Source organism: Ursus americanus, chromosome 4 (genome assembly GCF_024610735.1).
Source record: "Ursus americanus isolate L20-20 chromosome 4, mUrsAme1.1.p, whole genome shotgun sequence".
Classification (NCBI taxonomy): Eukaryota; Metazoa; Chordata; class Mammalia; order Carnivora; family Ursidae; genus Ursus; species Ursus americanus.
In genome coordinates this window covers 6,954,107-6,970,911 of record NC_142130.1, presented here as the reverse complement: position 1 = coordinate 6,970,911, position 16,805 = coordinate 6,954,107, and the positions used below count along the sequence as shown (strand labels likewise).

The window sequence follows — 16,805 nt, the reverse complement described above, 5'->3', positions numbered from 1 at the left end:
ATCACATGATAGAAATGTAAAAATTGAAAAACAAGATGCTGATATGGAAAAGTAGACAATTGTAATATAACCAAGATTCTATGGTCAACATCTTTGATTATGAGGGTTTTTTATGTAGAAAAACTATGTATTTGTTAACATTTTCTTAGTTTCCACTTTTTCCTCAGACTTTCTTAACCTCAAGGAATCAGAGTTTATCAAAACTATAAGTCAAAGATTCTTCCTTGTAAGAATTAGTCAAAATTTAGGTATTAATTACTATATGGATGTTGATAACATTTTTCACATTTTAGAAACGAATAATAACACCATTTTCCAGGATTAAAATTTTTTAGAATGAGCTCCTCTCTATGAAACAATGGCTTATTTTGCTTTTTCAGGCAGCTAAACAAATCTTCTGTAAAAAGAATCTAATAATTACTTGTTTTTTCATTTGTTCTCAAATGCAGGCTACATGGAGATTCTCTGACACCTTGAGGTTTAAAGTAGTTTAAAATAGACAGAAGCATCCTTTCAGGTGTTATTATGTCTGTAATAAACATTATAAGACAAGTGTTAAATGTGGTATGGGCCAGATGACCTTCAACCAGAGATACTGTCAGTCTCTGACGAATGCCTTTGCCCAGAGACTTGAAGTTTGGTAGTCACAGAAATGAAAACTTGGGTATAAGAAGGTTAGCATTTTCTAACCTGGGGGAAAACAACAAATAAAACATAAAGCAGAGTCAGTTAGAATGAGAAGAAATACAATTTAAAGTTAACATTGTTTTAATTATCAGACAACAGCTGAAACTATCAACTGGTTACCCCCAAATCATTCTCAAACCACTATTTCCCTGCTTTATCCACCACGAAGGCCAAAAGTTCTTAATACCTCAGCTTCTCTTAAATAAGCTAGGGCCATCTACATGCTAGGGGCCAGCAGGTCCACAGTAAACATTTGCAGGAGGAGCATGTTGGGAAAGCTCTTACTTCCTGATTAAAAGAGAAACACTCAAGACGTACAGCCATTCCATTCTTCCTGCCCTGAACTAGAATATGGTATCTGGATCAGCAGGAATATCCATCTTGCAGCCAGCAGGAGAAAAAGCATGAGGACAAAACCCTTACAACACTGAGCCTCTAAACAAAAAGTAAACACCTGCTTCAAGACTTCTTGTTCTCGAATAATAAATCCCTATTGTCTTATGTTATTGTACATAAAACTTGAAGCTGAAAGCATTTCTAATTGATATGTACTATAAAACTGTTTTTTTAAATTGTCAATTACTTTTGGGCCATATGAGTAAGAATTTGCTTTTTCAGGTAATCTTGATAGTAACATTTCTTGTTCTTGAAAATGTTTAACTTTATATTAGTAATTATTAGCTAAATCTGTTACAGTAAAAAAAATGAATAGTTATTATTAGGCCTTTATAATTTCAGGTTATTAGCATTTTATTTTTAATATAATTTTTTAAAGTTCCCTGATTTAGTAAAAACAAAAATTATACCCTTGTTATGTGGCTGTAAGGATACTGGTATTATCAAAATTTATCCAGTATTATACATCAAATGACTTATGATATAAAATATAATTTTGGGGCACCTGGGTGGCACAGCGGTTAAGCATCTGCCTTCGGCTCAGGGCGTGATCCCGGCGTTATGGGATCGAGCCCCACATCAGGCTCCTCTGCTATGAGCCTGCTTCTTCCTCTCCCACTCCCCCTGCTTGTGTTCCCTCTCTCACTGGCTGTCTCTATCTCTGTCGAATAAATAAATAAAATCTTTAAAAATAAAAAAAATTAAAAAAATAAAATATAATATAATTTAATCTGCTTTGAACATAGAACAAGTAATTTAATATCTGTAAGCAAATTAGAATACTTTGTACAGGTTTCTTAACTGGAAGGCTGACTGTATCTAAAAAACATTAATTGCTTCAATGATTTTAGATTGCATTGTGAAGTACAAACAATTAAATGAAAGGCAAAATTATACATCATAATACCGTGTTTATAGCACACTATTAAAAGGTGGAAAAAATAAAGTTAACTCTTCAAGTGACAGAGGGCTAAAGACCTCAAATAAAACTAGTCAGTTTTTCAAAGCAAAATTTAGGTCATCAAAAAAAAAATGACAGAAGCAATTCGATATGGGCAACATATCAAAAGTATTGCAGTGAGCTGTTTTGGGCCCATTCAAAAGAAGTCAAGATGCTACAAGGGAAATGGGCTTCAAGTTGTTAGGTTCTCATTAAGTTGCTAGACTGTGCAATAGTTATCACTTTGTGACACTTGAGTTATTGTTATTGAGAACTCTGGTATGAGATATATCTGAGAAAAACGGTACACTTAGGAAAATGGGATTATTAAATCAAAATAAATTCCATCTGCCTTCCTTCCCACACTAAGTTAGGAGCTGTGAGGAGCTCAGAAGGCTCCTTTCCTAGGCAGAAGCAGAAGGAGGTCTTGAAGCAGTGGCTGGAGCTGGAGGTACCATGTACGCTTCAGCAGTTAATGATGTATAGAAAGCTAGCACTGAACACTGTTAACGCAATCTCAGAATTCATCCCTTCCCCATGCTCACTCAAAGATGACAAATACCTGTATTATTTAGGTTTAACAAGCCTGAATCAGGCCTCCCAATGTAACCATTTCACTAAAAAACTGAACATCAAAGACCAGTTAAATTTTAGTTAAGTTAAGGCCGCATATTACATTTATCTGTTTTTCTCTATTTCTTTGTCCAGGAGAAAAAAAAGTCATAGAAAGTGTGTGTATGAATGTGTGGGGAATCTTACTTAAAAGTACATCTTTAAGTCAGCAAAATTTTAAAGGCAAAGAGAGACCAAATTCCAAAAGGCATACAATTAATAAATTTATTATTCATATGAATTTACATTCATATGCAAGGTTGCAATTAATAGCAATATTTGTTCTATTCATTCACAAAGTCAACAGTAGACACCAATATTTATATTTAGCTCAATATAAGCAATTGTTGTGGGCAGAGGGCTGCATTTGGTGCTAAAACAGATGCCTAAGAAAAATTCACTTTTCTAGTTGTACTTGTTTGTGAAAAATGTAAAATGATGTTTCATTATAGGTTGCCAAATATTTAAACAAATTGTTATCAAGTTATATGTTATATAAGGCTTTTAAATAGAAAGGTAAATGAAATTCAGTTCTGAAGTTACTAAGCATCTGGTGAGGAAGACAGTTATGAACTCAGCTAACCCTATACAAGGCACAATGCTAAGCATGAAGAGCAATGCCAAAGGAACATGAAGAAGGAAGGTTAATCAATTATCAATTCTAAGCCAATCTGTATCTATTTGCATGCTGGAAAGATGTTAAAAAGCAAAGCAAAGACAGTTAAATATCTGCTATTATTAAATTTAGTACTAAAAAAGTATTTGTAATTAACTTCTCCAGGTCTTATAATAATGAAAGGAAAATCACAGTTGAATTCTTCATTCTAACACTAATTAGATTAATTCGTTTCTGGAAGGTTGAATGCAAAAGACAATAAATGCCCAGCTCCACATGTGCTTAAACACAGTCTGACTTCTTTTCTTGTTTTTTTTTTTTTAAAGAAATGATTAGAAAAATGGAAGAACAAAATTTAGTTTTTATGGAATGAAATATGTGTTTCATGAATAAGCTTCAACAAAGGTATCTTACTTAGGTAAAACGGTGTTGAGCCATAGGCTTTTCTGGCTAGAAAATGCCGACCTTGTTTGCTACCAGTAGGACAGCATTTTCCCCTCATCCATATTTCCTATCTCTGGTATGAATTTAGAAATGTTGGCACACAAAATTGTAGATCAGTCTTTGCCGCCCACACAATCTAAATGAAATTGGGCCCAATGGATACTTTTGCAAAGGCCAATCAGCACAAAGACATTCTCAGAAAGCCTAATGTATAGGAATTATCCTGTGAGGTCAACTTAACTCTGTGTATCAAAATGCAAAATGTCTCAATGTGTACATGAAAAAAGTCTTAGTCACTAGTTCTAAATCTGTAAGTGGTTATAGGGCCACTTCTTTATGCTGAGCGTGACACAGGATACTCAGAACAAGCAGGAGATAGGAAAGAAGTATGTAGTCTCCAGTAGCTAAAAATCTAGTTACTTAAAACACATTTATCGAACTTTAAGGACTAAATTTTGAAAACATTAGAAGATTGAACACAAAACAAAAACAAATCCTTACCTTTGTATAATAATTAATCCTGATCCCCCAAAGCAGTATTTAACCTTAGAAGTTTGCTGTAAAAAGGGGGAAAGAGGTTTCTTGCTCATCTTTAGTGTCTGGTTCAAGGATCTCTGTTATGAAGGGGGAAACACCTTTTAGGTTTTTACTTCTTTTTAATATTATATCCAAATAACTCATTCACTTAGAAGGGAACGTATACACAGAGGATCTTTTTTGCTTTGCTTTAATAACCCATGATTCCTCAAAATCTAATGAATTAATGTCATTCTGACTCCAGTTTAAAATGACAATATAGGAAAGTACTGTCTCCCACTATGGGTATTAGGCTTCTAGAAACGATTGGGGGAAAAAGGTCATGGAACCACTCACAGGCATTTAACAGAATAGATCAAATCTCTTTTCTCTCCTGATAAGGACAGTTTCTCAAACTGCTTATCAAATAGTATTTTTTATATCTATCCCCCTCTATAAATCACCCTACCAAAACACCAAAAACATTTGATCTTGAACAAAAGTCTCACTCTTTGTGCTGCATGCATCAGTGAATCCTGTTAGAAGGAGAAATCCACGCTACTCAATTATTTTCACTCAATAAGCTTCGAGTCAGAATTTTGAATAAAAAAAAGTTCAAAATATATCATAATTTGAAATTAACCAAGTCTTTTGGCAAAAGAACAGTGATCCCCAGAGCATTGTCCATTCCAGAGAGACATTCTGCACTCCATTGGTTTTTCTTTCTCATATCATATGCTCAATAATAGCCATACACAAATGGTAAAAATCAAGGGCAGAATAAATAATATGCTTTTAACCTAAGTAGTGCTTTACATAAAAGTATAAGCTGTCACATAAAGAAAGAATCATCTTAACACCAGTAACATATAGTCAAGAAGTCTTCAGGTTATCTGAGATTTAATATGAACACCAATTTAAAATCTCTTGAGACGAGTTCAAGGTAACAAATACCTAAGTACTATATATTGCTAATGATTTTCTCCCGTATAAAAACATGCCCTTACTCCCAAATGATACAGGAACCCAATCTCTTTCATTGACAAATTAAAGAGGATCCAAATCTTGGAAGCAGGCAAAAAATCCAGTACTTTAATACCACAAAGTATCATCCACTTCTAGTGAGATTCTATCCTTTACGATACCTCACAGCAGAAGACCTAGAAATAGTTGGGATTCAAAGTACATCTGAATTTCAACTGTTTTGATATTTTTTTCTACTCCATTTATTTGATTATTAACTGATTCCCAACCAAACACTTTCAAAAGATCTTTTAATAAAGGCTGTGAAAGAACTTCATTGCCAATATTATTAGTAATTATTATTATTACATGGGGTAAATAAATTAGTGACAGCAAGTATTCAATTTCACAAAATCAATCAGTGGCAGAGTCTAAGAAAGATTCTAAGACTCTAACTCTGAACAATCCACTTAATCACAAACAACAAGGGTAAACACAATCTTTTCCAAGCCTCACTATGCTCCAGTACCCACTTTTTTCCTCCTAAAATCATTTACGTAGGATCTCATTGGCTATGTGGATTAACAGACTCTCTGGTGACATAGTAAAGATAAACTCGGATCTTTACCATGGCTAAGTTTAGTGGCTACTGTTGCTTTTTCTTTATTCTAAACTCTCTGCTGCTTCTAATACCTGATCTGCCTGAGGACAGTCTAAAAGCAGCTGTTGTTCTAAGATCTGTCCATCTATATATTTCTCTGTAAGAATGTGGCAGGGGGTGCTGGAGGGGAGGAGTAAATACACTGGTAAGTCATTTAGGCTTATCAGTAGTAGCACTCAGTAGGATAGAACTTTAATCTATGAAGAGAATTCCTTCTGGGCATTTCTTTTCTAAAAGGAATTTTGTGTGTGTTACAAAAATAAAATCCAAAAACCCTAAGTAAATGAGAAAAGCATGAAAACAAGAAAATAGAAGGTAATTACCCCATTGTATTGATCCTAGTTAAAAAAAAAAAAATACAGATTATTCGCCCAGACCCTGGAATACACAATTGTCACAATGAAAGCACTTCAGAGCAAAATGTGCTGCAATATGCTACTATGATTAAAAGCCATGTAATCTGAAAGACCTCTGTAACAAAAAGAAAATGACTAGGAAAATAGCTATTTACATACTTTTCTAAAAAGAAAGGCTGCGATTTTGTGACAGTTACACAAAGGGAGGTGGGACTTTCACCTTCACCTAGTATTAAAACATGTTTTCATCCACAGGTATTTAATAACATTCAAATAAATTGCACATGGTTTAATACCAAGAATAAATTATTATTTTATGATACTATTACATGTGTTTTAAGCCTAAATCTATCACAACACATACTAAGGGTAATCATTTGGCACATACTCCCTAAACAGAAAAGATCCTCACAGTTTTTCTTGTACTTTAGTTTTTTTTAATGTACAAATATTACCAGACCCAAATGAGAGAATAAGCAGCAGCAATGAAGTACACCATATGTTCCCACTGTAAGCTGAGTCCTGGTCTTTGTTCCAATATTCTAGAGCCACTGGCAGGAAAGCTAAGTATCCATCCGTTAAAACGTTTTTACATTATTACCGGCAAAGTTATACTTCTGATAGGTCTAGTCATCTTGATTATTCCTGCCTGCATTTGCTTCCTTAATACAAATCTCTTTCAATTTTAGGAACCTGCAGTAAACCACCCTGGAAAACAGGTCGGTAGCAGGACAATCTGATAAAACAACGTACAGGGTAGACACTGAAGAAGAATGCAAAGTTATTTTCCTAGTAAAAGAGTTCTGAAGTAATTCTATATTAATGACAAAATTTTTCTTTTTTTTACCAGCTACGCACCTATCCAGATATCATCCACCTTATCCTCAATTAGCAGGGTTTCCCACAATCTCAAGATCTCCCTGAATAGTTTTAATGGTATAACTTACACCCAAAACACTAACCACGCCCTTTATACCCAGAATCAAGCCACCCTTTGCTTTTTTCCCCCCTACAAAGTCCAAAATGTACATCTTTCATCTAAAAGGGTTCGCACCAGTTCCCTAACCCGAGTCAGAGACTCTTATCTAGCTGTGCCTTGACAGAATTCCTATTGGAAGACGCTTTCTCCCAGGCAGTGTGAGGACGCCCAGAAGAGGCACCCACGCTTACCTCCCACACACCTGCAACCCCTGGCGGGATGCTGGAGCTGATGCTCGGAGGACTGCGCTCCGCTCCGCTCCGCTCGTGTTCCTGCTCTCGTCTCTCCCGGGAAACTAGAGTCCAGACTGCGCCTCCGGCGGCTACAGGGACCCAAGCTCCGCCTCCCCCTCCTCTAGTTGGCGAATTCGGCAGCTGTTGCTCCTCCCCCTGCTGTTCCGGCTGCTGCCCCGGCTGGTGGCGGCGGGAAGCTGCTGCCCTAGTACCTTCCCGCTCCCTGCACTTCTGCGGCTGTTCCGCCGCTTCCTTTTCCCTGGGGACTCCTTTCTCCTCAGTCAGTGGCCTCACACCTGGAACTGCCTCCTGCCCCGCCCGGGAGCCTCCCCCAGAAACCCAGGCTCACACTATCCCTTCCCGACGACCCTCAGGTCTGGCCGCCTGGTGTGCCTGGGGCTTGTCCGCTTTCGGGGAAGCCGCTCCTCCGGCCAGGACGCATCCCCACACCGCTCCCTCCCTCTACGCCGGCGATTCCCCCGATGCTTCCTCCCCCTGGTGCAGCGTCCACAGCTCAGCCGCCCCACGTTACACGCCTCAAGCTCTCCCCCCAACCCCCTTCCTTCCTCTGCTCTGCTAGCCCGCCCCCACAATGGGTGAGTCGCCTGCAGGGCCGACCCAGCACCCTGATTGGTGCAGGTGAGAACTGACCCCTCCCTTCCTCCTCCTTTCGAACACCCTCTCTCTCGGTCTCACCTCCTCCCGCAAAGGCAGGGAACTCTCTTACTATTGGCTAGAGGTGTCCCCACCCATCGCCTTAGGCTCTACCGCACAGCCTGCCGGGAATTGTAGTCTTGCTTGTGCAGGAATTGCCGACGACGCCGGCGAGCGGGACTACGAGTCCCCATAGGCCCCTGCGCGACTACGGCTGGGCAGGATTCCGGACAACGCCTGGTTCCTCTCGGGTCCTTCCGGCGTCGCCGGAGTGAATTGATCCGGGAGTTGAGGAGGGCTCCAAAGGTGGGAAGTGAAGTCAGTGCCTCAGTTGCCGGTAAGGTGTGGCTCTTCTGTCCCGGTCCCTGTAGCCCCGAGCTGAGCAGAAGAGGTCTGGGGTCACACAGGGGCCGTGGCTGAGGCACTCGGGCTTGGTTCTGGCAGGCGGAGCGGACGGGGCTGGGAACGGGGCCCTATGGGCGTAAGCGAGGTTACCCTACGCGAGTGGCGTAAAGCGGGTTTGTAAAGGCTGCCTGCCCTGCTCGGGCCTGAACGCCTCCAGGAAGTCTCCTCTAGGTGGGGGCGGGAGGGGAAGGACGAGGTTGGCCTCTGGTGCCCCTGGAGAAGGGAGAGGGCGGATGTGCCTGGGGTGGGGTCCTCTGAAGGTGTGGCTTGGGGCGGGGAGATGTGGCTGCTGTTTTCCCCCTGCTTTAGAAGTAGGATAGGGAAGGAGTGGAGAAGGGAAGGGGCGCTTGGGAGTCTGCTCTCGGGGTGACTCAGGTTATGCCCTTTGAACGAAGAGGAGAACTGTAAAGGAAGAGTCAAATGTTGACAGAGATCTACGGATTCAGTTCCAGTTTCATGATGTGGCCCTTCTAAGGAGGTAATTTTGCCTCTAAGCAGAAAACCTTAACCCTGTTAGGTGTAATTCCAAGGGTATCTTTACACCCGTTCTGTTTTCAAAGACACTGTTTTCGGATGCTGATGAGAAACTGAGGGAATAAGTGACGTGCCCAAGGTCACACAAGTAGGGACTGATCTGAATCTGATACAGTTGTAATCCAGTTTCTGAATCAGGGCTGCAGCACCAGAAAGAAAGAGTAGGGAGGTTGGTAGTTTTGTGAAGTGAGTGGGGGAAATTGCAAAGTAATGCATTTCATGTATTTCTGAGAAGCCCTTTGTAAGGTAAAGAGTTTTTTGAGTTGGGAGAAATTCCTCAGTAAAACCGGAACACACACTAACTTTTTGGAAAAATAAGAATGAGTTTCAGCCTACTTACTACGGGTATACTCAGTGACAGACTGTACCACCATTTCAAACGGTAGATAATGAGATAGGAGAATGTCAAAAAATATATCCCTTCCTTACATTTAAAAGATATTTCTTTTCCTCCCTACCTCAGGACTGACGGTTTTTACTCCGATTTTGTAAAACTGACAACAGTATTATAGGAATTCTTTCACAAAACGTATTTTACACTTTTTACAAGTAATGTAGCATCAAGAGAGTTTACTGTGCTCATTACTAGAAAAGAAGTTATTCTTAGAAGTAACATCACGTTTTTATTGATTTCTATTTATTTTTCCCCTCATTTTCTTGTCTCCAGTGTGTGTGTGTGTGTGTGTGTGTGTGTGTGTGTAAAATCATCAAGTGCTATTTTATTTTTCTTAGCATTATAAATGACTTTTAATTCATCCATGGGAAAATCGGACGTTTATATTTATATTAAGCAGAAAGCAGTATCCTTGTAACGGTCTTATCCTTTATAATTGTTAGTGTGACCATTTATAGCTCATGAATATTACTGGATCTTTAATAGAATTAAACCATTGAAATATGCTGCTTTTTGAATGTACTCTGCAAATATTAAGTGTTTAACTTTTGAATGCAAAAACGCTTTTTAGGATCATATATTGTATATTGTTCCGCTATGATTGAAGTTAAGATGGTCTGGAAATTAATATAACCTTTAAAATAGAATAGAGATATGATATTATAGAATGAAGTAGGAAGTATAGGAGTAACATAGCACTATGAGTAATGCAGTACACAAGGAAGGAAGACCAACTAAACAAACAGAAAATTATGTGGGGTTAACTGGCTCCATGCTGTATTATAGAAGGAAATGGTAGTTTATATAGAGTGTAAACTGAACATGAGTTAGTGATAGTAAAGCAAGAGTGTTAATGTGTTTTCTAGATGTCAGTGTAGGCATTTCCTTTTTTGTTGGGGGAAGTGTGAAGTGAGTTCTCTAACTTTTGGCATGCAGCTCTGAGGTTATGGAATGAGCTTTTGAATTAAAAGTTAGGAAAATTTGGGGATGCCTGGGTGGCGCAGTCATTGAGCGTCTGCCTTCGGCTCAGGGCGTGATCCCGGCGTTATGGGATCGAGCCCCACATCAGGCTCCTCCGCTATGAGCCTGCTTCTTCCTCTCCCACTCTCCCTGCTTGTGTTCCCTCTCTCGCTGGCTGTCTCTATCTCTGTCAAATAAACAAATAAAATCTTTAAAAAAAAAAAAGTTAGGAAAATTTGGAAATAAGTAAAATTAATTTAATGCACTTGTTCAGTGTGTAGTTTTTGTCCTGGCTTCAGTTCTATCATTACTCTTCATCTCTGAGGCCCATTATAGTTTTGATATTTCACCTATATTGCAATGATGGAGTAGGGTTTTTATTGTATTTATCATCTTTCAGTCACATGCTGGTGTACTGTGGTCATTTTGGATCTCTGCACAATGAAGAATTTAGGGTTCCCAGAGTTATGTGTATACTTGTATTTTTATAACACTTTTCACTTCACCGGTATCCACATTTGTTCTCATTTTTGGTTTTGCAGAAGCCTTGTGTCAGCTTTTGGACATCATCTCTTACAGGATTTGGGATGTCTCCCATATCTTTGAGGGTAGAAGGTCATGAGAACAGGACTCTATTATCATTGCATTCCCAGTAGGTAAAATAATTGAGTACCTGTTTACACAGAGAATGAAATTCAGATCGGTTAAGTGTAAGGTCGTGAAACTAGTGACTGGTGGGATTAAGGCATAATCCAGTTCTTCTGACTGTAGAGTTTACTATTATAGAATAAAGACTCAGTTCCTAAAATTATTTATTTTACATGAGATAAGGACTTAAAATTACTTAAATATTCAAATTCTCTTTATATTCTTTTTAATGCTGACAGTTTATCCTTGCCTTCTTTGCAGCTCTCCATACTTATTCCCAACCTTTCTTATTTACTGCACCTTTCAATTACTACATACATAAGTTCCTTCCTGACTTGGGAACCTTTGTACATGTTCCATCTTCCTGCAGGACTGCTCTCCCTTCCCTTCCTAAATCTGACAAACTCCGAGTTAATTTGCAGATCTCAGTTTAAATGTCATTCCTCAGGGGAACCTTTCCTGACCTTCTTTGACCCTTCCTTCCTAAAACTAGAACTTAGAATACTAAGTTCCCAGCGTATCTTCACCAGCTTTGTACATCTTTGTAACATCATCACAATAGGAACTTAATTATTTCTTTACTTACTTCTTAAATGTCTGTCTCTCTCACTAGACGATAAGCTACCTAGGTAGGACCCCCTCATTTGTCTTGTGCCTTACCTCACTACTTAGGCAGTATCTGGAAGAAAGTAAGTTTTCAGTAAATACTTGATGAATGAGTGAGTAAATGATTGAATGAATGAGTGCATTAATGCGCAGTGCCTCCAGCACTGTGCTGGGGACAGAAATACAAAAACAGACTTGCTTTACACCCTTAGATGAAAGGAGTTATGACAGAAGTTTTAGAATATAAATTGTAGAAAGATGTTTGTTCTTTTTGGAGGTCTCTAAAATCAGGATAGATTGTTTTCTATAGGGAAATGACAAAGGAGTCATTTTCTGTTACAGCAAACTTTGTGTGTAACAGAGCATTTTGGAGACCTTATCACTGTCCTGCTTTTTGCAAGCAACATTCATTATAACAAAATACAGATGTGGAGGAAACAAACTTTTAATGGATTCTGTGCTTCCCTAATGTGATCTCATTTTTGTCCTGAACAGAATCCATGCTTTTTTTTGTTGTTGTTTCATTTTGTTTTTTAACCATGGTATGTAATTTTGAATTTTACTTTTAATATCATCTGCTTTAGACAAGGTGACTTTGTAAAATGGAGTCATGCTTGTTTCAAAGGAGCTTATATTTTGGGCTCTTGAAGGTTTTCATATTTCACTGGGTCTTAAGGTAATGCCTTGTTTGCTTTAAACTTAGATACTTATGAGAGTAAAATGATCATTATTTTAAAAACATGCAAACCAAATTTCAGGGATAAATTTGTGTCAGATTTTGGTTGTGAAAACAAGTTCAATAATCCTTTGCGATACTATAATAATCGCATAGAATAAATTGAACAGCTCTGAGTTGCTGTAACCTTATATGCTTTCATGAATTTACCAATTCTCTCTCCCATGAGAGATTGTCAAAAAATGATTGCTAGTATTTGGCTTTAAAATTTGATAACGCTCCTAGTTTTTATTAATAAGTGTAAGTCTTTGATAAGTCCTAAACTTACTTTTTTTTAAAAAGTCAGTTTTTATGTTATTTTTTATTTTTTTATGATATTTTTTATCCAAGAAATTCATATTTACCTAGTATAACCAGTATGTGGAGAATAAATCTGAAGTACTGCTTCTTACATGTTTTTGGATTGTTAGGGTCATTATAATAGGTAGTATTACTAAGGGTTTTAAGCTAATTTCATGGTAAATAAACTGTAAAGGAGATTTAGAAGTTAAGTAGTGTGATTTTTTTTTTTTTTTATATATTACTGCATTTGAAATGTTGCAGAAAGTTGTAGTCTTAGATACTGATTTTTTGGGGGCACACACAGTGTAACCAATGAAAACACCTGTATTGCAGCATTTAGAAATAATGTATTTGCAGAAAGGTAAAAAATGTAGTTTGGTGGTCCATTTTTGTAGAAATGAAAAATTCAGTTTTTAAATTTTATCTACAAAATTAATTGCATCTTTGGTGTAGTGTAGTATTACAGTCTTATTTTTCAAAATCACCCTTATATTTTTGAATAACCTTTTTTTTTTAATTACCCAAAAAGTGAGTTGAATCTGTTCAGTCTTAATCTTACTTTTCTGTGATTGCTTAGAATCAATTAATTGTTGCTATTTAAAAGAAAGAAAAAAGGATTTTATCAGCAAGCTTATGAATTATTGGGTAACAGCAGTGCAGCATATTAAATGGTAGTCACTACTGTTTACTGAGGCCCGTCCCTTGGAAATAAGTTTACGAGAAGTAAGTATAGATTGCTTAATAATACTTTGGTTTATTCATTTGTCAGATATTTATTGAGTATATAGTATGTGTGAAATTACCCTAAATATTTAGGATGAGCTGGAATATAATCTGATAGCATTTATTGAGCAGTAACTCAGTGCCAGGCATCATACTAAGCATGCCACATGATTTCATGTAATCCTTGCAACAGTCCTATGAGGTAAAGGCACTATTATCCCCAATTTAAATGGGAGAAATTAAAGTACAGAAAGTTTAAGCGACTTGCCCAAGGTTATATAACCAGTAATCGCTTGGAATTAGGATTTGAATCCAGGCTGCCTCACTCAAGAGAGAGAATTTAATATTTTAAATCATTGCCGTAAAAATGATGTAATGATTGAGCTCTATTGGAGGGCCGTTAGATTTAGAGTTGCGGTTACAGAGAACTTTTATATTAGATGCTAAGGTCACTATGGCAGGCAAAAATTTCTTATATTTAAACTTACTAGAGAAAATCTTGTAGGGGGTTAGCACATTGGAGACTAACATAACTTTCACCCAGCCAGTTTTCCTTTAGCACTGGGATAGAATTACTTTTCCTTTGAGTAGTAGGTGAAGCATTTGACTTGTTATTCAGAGCCATGTTGGAAAAGAAATACGTATAACACAGGAATCATAGTGTGGTGAGCTGCTCATAGTGAGAAGTACTGTGTCTCTAAGTCTGGCCGGGGGAATAGCAGATCCATGTCTATCCTGTCTTTCATTCTGGGGCTTATGTGCATGGAATGGAATTATGATCACCTATGGATTTCAATAGTTCTCTCTCTTTTTTTGTTTCCTTCAAAAAATTTTAAGCATGCGTGTTGAACTTGTGTGCGGAAAGTATATGTATAACATGAGACAGGTGTGCTCGAGGAGTTATGCAAAGTGGCAGCTTGACGTGTTGTGTTTCTTTATTGTTCTTCCTCCCTGCAAGACTGCACCACCCTCAGGGGCATGGACTTTCTGACTTTTCATCACCACATCTCCACCTAACACTTGCTGACTTAGACTGACTATGCAAAGTACTGCACTAGCTACTAGGAAATGGAGAAAGAAATAAAACTTCTCTTTAATGTGTTTATCATTTAGTGGGTAGAAGGGGCAGGGGATGGGAAGACTGTTACATGGGCAGTTAGCCTTTCTAATATATTTTTTTTCTGATTTTTTTTTTTTTTATCTTTTGACCTCTTTTACCCCCTTACTTACATATTAAGTACTTTTGTATGCATCGGTTCATTTGATAATTTTGGGTGAGAGCTGATAAAAAGGGAAAAAAATTAGTTTCTCTAACTTACCATCAGTCTCTGGTACTGAAACATGCCTTCCTGCCTCATTCAACCATCCTGTCTTCAGGATGACCTGGAACTCCAATGGAGATTGGAGTTAAGGAATGACAAAATCCTAAGATGTTACACCCCTGCTGCTGTCTTAGACTTATATAAGGTTACCACCACAAAAGCCAGTTGGGAATGGTAGATGAGTCAGACCTGGCCTCTAGGCTGCAACTGCTCCCTATACCAGTTCACAGTGTTGCAAGGTTTAATTAATTTAATTCCAAAGAACTTTGAATTTTGCTGTGGTCTCTTATTCAGAAATATATATGCTTTCTGGATGTCTTTATCCATAATAAAATTGGCATTCTGGCATTGTTGTCAAAACTCCAGATTTCTGGGGTCCTATTTTAATTTTGGTGTGTCTCCTTAAAAAGTTACAGTTTTAAAAGGAAGGCTACAAGAGGAACTATATATACAAGCAGATATCCTCATTTTTGTGTGTGTGTATGCTACTAATAGCATTTGTATTTGAGAATAGTTAGGAGCTAAAAGTGAAGTTAAATGCTATCATCAAGATAAAACCTTGTCCTTATTAGCACTTGGTTTTAAACAAATGACCCAGTGAATTTGTTATCTGGAGCTAACAATTTTATCAACATTTGAGTGCCTTGTGGCAGTGTTTTGGTGCAAAGAAATTTTGTAAAGTAAGGTAAAGAAAATACATACTGCATTTGGTAGAGGACCTTAGGCAATTAAGAGTCATTAAGATTAATGGTAGGTATCTAAGATTGAAAGTGATACAGAACACGTAGCCCTAACCCATGTGGTGCAGGCTCTTAAATTGTACATTCAAGCATAGAGAACATAGGGACAGTATGAAGGTTTAAGTTTAGTTGAATTTCTAAGGGACTTTAAAGGAAAGCTTTAACATTATATTGGAGAAATTAAAATGGATCACAAATACCAATAAAAAGGAAAATGGATGTACCTCAGACACTTAATGGCTACTCAGTTGAGCATTATTTGATTGATGAGCCACTAGGTTAAAAACTTATAACAAAAGATGAACGTATTCAAGGGGTTGAATTTGTTTTCTGCCCTACAACATGTTTTCATTTAAATTTTGTTCAGCCTAGGATTTAACAAAAGTTTAGGCATTGTAATAGGAAAAAATTGAGAATTGTCACAACTATTTTCCCCTGAATTACTTGTGCAGAAATATCTTAGAAGCCGGTTGTTGTTACTTTTATTGTTCCCATTTCCTAGCAGGTAATTCGGTGGTAACGAGCCCTTTGATTTTGTTGTCAGCTATTTATTATCCTATGTAGGTTGTGCCCTTTTATGAATTATCTTGAGGTCTTTGATTATATCTTTATTTCAGTCTGCTACCCGGTGTGCTTCTGGGCCAGTTTTCTCTACTAAAGTTGATCTATTTACAAGAAGAGAATAAAAAGTAATTTTAACATAGGCTTAGCAGATAATTTTAAAAATTCACTTATTAGCCAAATTCTTTTAAGTATTCTAAAGCTATGTAGCTTGCTTTGGACGATATGCAACTTTTTTTCTGGTGGTCCAGGTATTTTATGCCTCCATTTTGGCAAATGGAGGAGAAAAAAAAATTTTTAATACACTACGTAAAGTGACCTTTATGACATTGTGATACCAATAAGAAGGTTGTCATTGTGTGTGCTGTGCAGGTGTGGACCTGTGTGAGGTAAATGAGGGGCCTAGGGTACAAAATTTAAGGAGGCACTTACTCTGTGTCATACAAGTCAGAGCTAAGTTTTGTGCTCAAAGTGTTCTGGTTTGCCTCACCCTAGTTCCAAACTTGTTGCTATGTCAGGTTCATAGAATTCTGTCTAAAACATCAGTAACAGGGGCGCCTGGGTGGCTTAGTCAGTTAAGCGTCTCTCTTCAGCTCAGGTCATGATCCCAACCATGGTCGTGGGATCGAGTCCTGTGTCATCCCAATCTCTGCTCATCAGGGAACCTGCTTCTCTTCTCCCTCTCCCCCTGCTTGCGCAAGTGCTGTCTCTCTGTCAAATAAATAAATAAAATGTAACAATATTAATTAAGTGCTTATTGTGTGTCAGCCACTGTATTAACTGCTTCATATGTGTTTAGTACTCTTAATAACCATGTAAGGCGAGTACTTCAATATT

At 37.7% G+C, this 16,805-nt stretch overlaps 2 protein-coding genes across 6 annotated transcripts in view; one reads left to right on the top strand and one right to left on the bottom strand.

The window, feature by feature from the left end:
• SERPINI1 (serpin family I member 1) overlaps positions 1–7,830 on the bottom strand; it is a 73,949-nt gene extending 66,119 nt beyond the window's left edge. For 2 of the 3 annotated variants that reach the window (XM_045788595.2, XM_087861382.1), the window contains exon 1: positions 7,362–7,830. The gene's annotated coding sequence lies outside the window, so the exon portion shown is untranslated. The remainder of the gene's footprint in view (positions 1–7,361) is intronic. The other variant, XM_045788593.2, reaches the window with a different exon arrangement.
• Positions 7,831–8,247: 417 nt separating this feature from the next.
• PDCD10 (programmed cell death 10) overlaps positions 8,248–16,805 on the top strand; it is a 43,485-nt gene continuing 34,927 nt past the window's right edge. For 2 of the 3 annotated variants that reach the window (XM_045788591.2, XM_045788590.2), the window contains exons 1-2: positions 8,280–8,394; positions 8,858–8,940. The gene's annotated coding sequence lies outside the window, so the exon portion shown is untranslated. Of the gene's footprint in view, positions 8,395–8,857; positions 8,941–16,805 lie in introns of all 3 variants that reach the window. The other variant, XM_045788589.2, reaches the window with a different exon arrangement.